This window comes from Monopterus albus, unplaced genomic scaffold (genome assembly GCF_001952655.1).
Source record: "Monopterus albus unplaced genomic scaffold, M_albus_1.0 scaffold262.1, whole genome shotgun sequence".
Classification (NCBI taxonomy): domain Eukaryota; kingdom Metazoa; phylum Chordata; class Actinopteri; order Synbranchiformes; family Synbranchidae; genus Monopterus; species Monopterus albus.
In genome coordinates this window covers 545,227-551,997 of record NW_018128142.1, presented here as the reverse complement: position 1 = coordinate 551,997, position 6,771 = coordinate 545,227, and the positions used below count along the sequence as shown (strand labels likewise).

Genomic DNA, 6,771 nt, shown 5'->3' with positions numbered 1-6,771 from the left:
GGGGTAGTTCTGTAGGCGAGCAGGGCCGGATAAGGGTCACTAGCATTTTTCAAGAGACTTTTCGCCGTCTGAACTGCGCAATCAGCTTCTCCATTACTTTGTGGAAACTTTGGACTGCTGGTAATGTGTCTGAACCCATATGTGTCTGCAAACTGCGTAAAGTCTTGACCCGAAAACTGTGGTCCATTGTCCGACATCAACTCTTCTGGAATCCCATGTCGGGCAAAGATTGACTTCAGCTGGACGATGACGTCAGTCGACTTAGTGTTACAGTAGATACCACTACCAAGTATGTTTTCCCTTTCAGTGCAAACAAGTCAGCGCCATGGTCTTGCAGGGCACTCGGATGCCACCAGTGGCTCTCTAGGATTCTGAAGCTCTTGAATACATGCCCTGCATTTGAGCACCATTTCACTGACCTGCTGACTGAGTCCTGGCCACCACACAGACTGACGAGCACGTTCTCTGCATTTCACCACCCCTTGGTGTCCTTCATGCAACTTCGCCAACACCTCATTCCTCAGAATGGACGGGATCACTAGCCTAGTGTCTTTTAGTAGTAAACCATCTTGCACAGTGAGTGTAGCCCGTTCTGGCCAGTAGCCTTAATGGTTTGCTGTTTTTTAATCTCCTCCGATTGTCTTGCCATATTAATAGCTTTATCCAAGTCTAGGTATTTTCCCATTAGTATGCGTTCTGACAGCCGTGTATCGACCAAGCCTACTACAATCCTGTCCCTGATGAGCTCGTCATGTAGTGCTCCATAGTTACAATGTTCTGCCAACGCATACAGAGCTGTGACAAATGCATCAACTGTCTCGTTTGCTCCTTGTTTGCGCATATTAAATCTTGCACGCTCGTACACAATGTTCTTTTACACTACAAAGAATGACTGAAAGCCATCTCCTACTTTAGCATACTGACGCTGATCGGCTTCACTAAGTTTCAGGCCCCGCAGAACGGGTGCAGCACAGGTTAGGTTTCACTCACGCTGGTGCTGTTATATCACGCGTCTCCCCATCAACGACAAAGCATGTCAGCATTTTGAAGTTTCAGGTGAGGACACCAAAGTTGCAATATGCAACATTTGTTCTGCGAAAATATCAAGAGGAGGTGTCGTATTTTGTAATAATAATACTCTTGCTACGTGAGTTCTCTGCACATGAACTGCTTTTATTATTAACCTTGGCTTCCCGCCATGTTACACTCTAATCGGTCTCCTCCACATCTCTTTTCTCCACATTGGTTCCTCTTACACTTAACCATAACCCAAAGCTATTTAAAGATCTTGTAGCTACACAACAGGCGGTGAAATATGTCACCCAAAAGTTATGGTCATTTCCTCTACATTATGGCATTTTGTGCGCTGTGGAAGCAGCCAGTGGAGAGCTTTGTTAGAACAAATACAGGAGATGTGATACATTCTTCAAACAGTGTAAAAATATTAAATGTTAAACACATAGATTTGTGACACTAACTGTAGACATTTGCATCCAAAACAGCGAGTGTCTGAACAATATAAGCTTTCTATGTGAAGCTACACTGACTGCTGTATGATGCACAAATATGCTTAGAGAGGTGGAAATGGGCCTCACAGTGGCCTGACAAGTGTACATAGGAGCCCCTGATGCATGTTTGGATCCTGCCCTCTGTTCCTAACACCCATCAGCCCTGGCTGTCACATGAGTTTTGTTAAACCAGTTTTTACTGTATCTCAGTTTTTAGGAGATTATAGCATTTTTTGGACTGAGAGTATCACAGAGATTTGTACAATGTGCCTGCCCTCTGGTGGCGTTGTAGAAGTGATGCATGAGAGGGAGGGTGATGAGGAGAGACTGGGAATAAAAAAGACAATGATTTATAAAAGTCAGCATTTATAAAAAAAACTATCGGCTTTAATATTTGGCAGCTGAACCAGTGTCGGTATTGTAATAATTTTAGACTGAGCCTGTATTTTTCAGAGCACTTTACCTTTAATTTTTGAACATGTGAATGGGTGAAGGTGAAATTGAGAAGTACTATTGACACATACAACCAGTGGAAACCAATTTATAACACTGGGGAAAATTTGAAGAAAGTTGGATTTTCAGATATTTAAAAAATACTGCTTTGGTGAAATTGTGTGTTTTCATTATTGCATATTACCAGTTCTTTTCCCAAGGCTTCATCTGAGGTAGAAGGTCATGTTGTTGTGTTTGCACAGTAAGTGCATAGGTCCACATTACACTATTAACCAAAGGCACAAAGAGACCTTTACAGGTGCCTTATTTTTTGGTCATCTTACAGAAACAAGAGTATTCTCTGATTGAAATAGCTCCTTTACTCCTAAAGTAAAAATATTCACAAGAAAAGCCATACATGTTTTACTAATGTTAAATACCTGACCTCTGGTATGTTGTGTTACAGTCTGTGCTATGGTTTTGAGTTGGCTTGTTGTTCTGCCACCATGGTCATGACATTTTATTCTGTTTTGTACTTTTGAGGATTTTTAAAGAAAGAAACTGAGTCAAGGGAAGTCAGATCAAATGTGAATTCCACAGTTGGTTGTCAGTTATGGTTTCAGTTCAATTTAAAGAGATGTAGCTGGTTAGGCCCATGTTCAGCATACTCATGACAATATGTAGTCACTTAAGTAATATCAAGGTCTTAATCTTGTCTCACTGTTTAGATGCTATTGCTGCTGTAGTGGTTAAAAACAAACAGGTTGCAGGTTGAAATGTGATATGAAATAGAATATAGTAGGAGTGTGTAGATTACATATAGATATTATCTGCAGTAGGTAATAGCTGATAGTTAGGTAAGGGAGAGCTAAGTATTTATATAATCCTGCAAAGATCTGTTTCTCTTCTCTGAAATGTTTGAGGATGTTTGAACATGGAGACCATGGGGACTATGTACTGATAGCTTGCTCAAGCAAGAACATTCTGGTTTGTGTCCTCTTTGTTTAGTTTATGGGTTCATCTTGTGAATAACCATCTAGAAAGCAGCTTCTTTTAAATGGGAAGCGTAAGAGTTGGGTTTGAGAAATGACGTAAGAGCCAGAAAGGACTGTGAACATTACGAGGGGCATAAAAAAAACAACTAGTGAATCAGAGAGAAAGGAACAGAAGATAGACAGAACAGGGAAAGTGAGGAGCCGGGCCAAGAGGGGAGACGGGACCAACCTGACTCTGGACTGACTATAGATTGTATGACCAAAAATGACTGACTGACTTTGTGACAATTTTCTTATTTAATACTTTCATTTATTTCTCTGCAGAGATGGTGATTCTATTCTCTATCTTTCAGACTATTGAACTGTTCAGAATTAATAAGTAATAATAAATAATTATTGGAAATAGGATGATTTGCCTGAATTAAATTTAGTTCACATTAGATCTTGGCCACCACACTGCAATACACTGTAAACGACTAATGTAACTGCTGTTCTTGTAAATACATCATTTTTGCTTTGCATTTACATATTTTGCTTATGTGACTTTTGTTATATGTTGTGGGGGTAATTCAAAAATCTCTTAAATAAAATTTTTATTTATTTATATATTTTTTACAGTGACTTGAAATGTGGCTCCACTGCCGAATGTTTCAGAACAGCGAGTACTGATCATGAAAAGATATGAAATATTTTGCTAAATTTCTATTCACAAAAAGTGTAAATATTTCATATTTTCATATTTATACAGAGGAACAGGCCTTCTCCGTGAGCAGCAGTGATTGGAATGTGAAGACATGACAGCCAGTTGCTTAATGCCTCACTATGAGGCTGAGGCAAAATCAGATTGTATAACTGCTTGCTGATAAGCCATCTTCATCTACAGTGATTTCCTCTTCTTCATCTGTGGTAGCGATGGCCATGGCTGCAATGTGCTGCAACATGCCATTTCTGGGTTTTGTATAATTTAACATATTTGTATAATTTTACTCCTGGGGGCAATTTAGAATCTTAATCTCCAGTCAACTTAAGCTGCATGTCTTTGGACTGTGGGAGGAAGCCGGAGCACCTGGAGAGAACCCAGGCAGACACCACACAGAAAGGCTCAAACCTGGAACCTTCTTGCTGTCAGGCAACAGCGCTAACCAACACACCACTGTGCTGCCCTTTGGTGATGTTTGTACATGAAAATAATATCTTCCAGTGCCCAGTGTCATCTTGGATTAGCATACTATATACTTTTGGCAGCTGGCCATTTTAGGTTTACTAGAGGTGGAGAGACTTAATGTTAAATTTTGACCTTACAGTCCCTTCTGGGGTCCCCCTTGACCCAGGGCCTGGGACAACTGACCCTGTGCTCCCCCAGTGTTGGCAGCCCTGATTGTAGATAACCTCCTCCAGAGAAAAACCTGCTGATGTTTCAAAGCTTTAGTGGGGTCAGGTAGCCTCTGATAGTCAGTACAATGCATTTTGTAATTTCAGAATTCTTTGTTACGATGTGAATCATCACTTGTCTTACAGAGGCCCTTGTTGATGGCTGCTGTAAGTTTTGTAACTATTTTCTCTGTCTTAGGAAGACTGATGTCCTCAACTTCGGGCCATATTTTTTTAAACAGTTCTTCAGCGATGTAGTCCTCTTTTAGTTTAATGTCCCATTTTGTTGCTCTCACAGTGTGTTTGATGACCTGCTCCACTGATATCTTGACAGCTAACTTTTTTTGGTCCCCCTGAACTGTGGCAACTGCCACAGGTTTAGCACTTGTCCGTTCACATGCTAAAGCAGCGTTGACCTCATGGAGTATTGCTGTGCCCAACGGGTCAGTGCCCATTATACCATTTATCACTCTCTTACTGTGGCTGCTGGCCTGACACTGCACCCACCAGCTCATCAGTGCCACAAAATAGTGCAATTTGTCTTTTAAGACAGCAGACATGTCTGCATCTGAAATTGTTAAAGGGTCCGTCATAATTGCCTCACCTCTGATGTACTGATGGAGCAAAGAATACAGATCATCTTTGAATAGCAGAACCTGACCTGATGAAATGTTGGTGAATCTCTGGATGACATTAACCTTTTTATCTTTTTGATTTTCATCCTTCTCTTTCTTCTCATCGTTCTCTGTCAAAAACAGAGTCAATCTGATTCATGAATGACTCGACTCCATCCCTCCTGTGAACTTTGTGGTTAATGGGGAATTTCCTCTTCACTTGCATTAGTATGTGATAAATTAACACTCTAACTGTATTGCAAACAAGTTCTGTTGCAGTCATTTGGTACAGTTCTGCTGCAGAAACAGAGTCTTTCAGACTCTTGTCGTCTTTATCAGTTAAAAGACAGATCTTACCTGCAACAACTTCAATGTCCATAGAAGTATATGTTTGTAAGTGTTGTACTTTGACAATTCCACTTGGCCTTGAATGTCTTGATGTTTATGTGGTCTGGAATACTTCAACATATCACAAACATAGCCAGTTGTCTTATTCAGTAGGATGTGGGGTAAAGGCTTTGCAAGCTTGACATTTTCTTCAGCATCTATAAAAAAAAAACAGGTATGTCCGCTGTGTTATGCAAAAAGTCTGGATGTCTCTCCTAAAGCAAAGAACCTGGGAAAAACTCTCTGAGAGAATCTGATTCAGATTGGACTTGAGCTGCTGAGGCGTAATTGTTGAATTCACCATTCTAGTCATTTTGTAGTCTGCAGACAGTAACTCTATTATCTTCAAATGCATCTCTGCTAAAAGAACTTTTGTGGCTTCATCTGGGTCATCTCTCCTGAGCAGTGTCACCTGTTCGGCTGTGAAACATGCAAACCGGGATTTAATCAGTGGGGGGACTGTGTCTATTTTAAGATGCCAGGTGGTAGCTGATAGAAGTACTCTTCCATTTGGCCGGCATGCTGGTTCAGTTGTCCTTTTCAGTCAGATAGGAGGTAATGGCCCTTTCGGGGAGTTAGGAGGCTTTTTTCCACTCATGGCAAGCAATGCTACAAGTAACACTTTGTTACTTGTAGCATTGCTACAATTAACAAGGCGCAGAAAACTGGAGCGAAGACGTGGCGACTTTTTTTTTCCATGTTTTTGCTGTAGTATTTCCTTGATTAGCACTCTGACTAACCGTATTGCAACGATACTTCGTGACTGAACTTCTGTTGAAGGTGTGTATACAGAATACAGAGGTGAACTTTTCATTGATTGATTGATTTATTCTTTCAAGCATGTAAAGACAGTCGATATGTCAACACACATAATTTCACACATATCCACAAATGCTAATCCATTATCTTATACCTAGTACATGCTTGAACGAAGTAGGAAGAAGTTAGACTTATCTAGTCCTACCCCATGACATCATCTTACCATCATTGGTTTGCAAGCAGTATCTCTACATAGATAATTTTGTTCTACACCACACAAGTAATATACTAAAAAATATTACAGACTGTTAACATTCTTACATAATTACATTCTTAAATAATTATCTTCTACACCACACAAGTAATATACTAAAGAATTATTACAAAGTGTTAACATTCATACACCACACCCACAATGTTCCATCTAATTAATCATTAAGCCTGTTCTTGCATATATCTTGATTGACACATACCTTTATATTTATGTTTAAACTCATCAATTCTATTACTATTTTTTATGTCCACACTTAAATTATTCCATAGTTTTACCCCACTTATAGAAATACAGAATCTTTTTTTGGTTGTACGTATAGCATGAATTTTTAAATTTAACTGACCCCTTAAATTGTATCCCCCTTCCCTTTCATTAAATAGTTTTTGAATTCCACCAGGTAATAAATTGCTCCTGGCTTTATACATAAACAC

At 39.8% G+C, this 6,771-nt stretch overlaps 1 protein-coding gene across 1 annotated transcript in view; it reads left to right on the top strand.

The window, feature by feature from the left end:
• The first annotated feature begins 337 nt into the window (after positions 1-337).
• bckdhb (branched chain keto acid dehydrogenase E1 subunit beta) overlaps positions 338-6,771 on the top strand; it is a 59,894-nt gene continuing 53,460 nt past the window's right edge. Inside the window, exon 1 of the mRNA XM_020621598.1 lies at positions 338-576. The gene's annotated coding sequence lies outside the window, so the exon portion shown is untranslated. The remainder of the gene's footprint in view (positions 577-6,771) is intronic.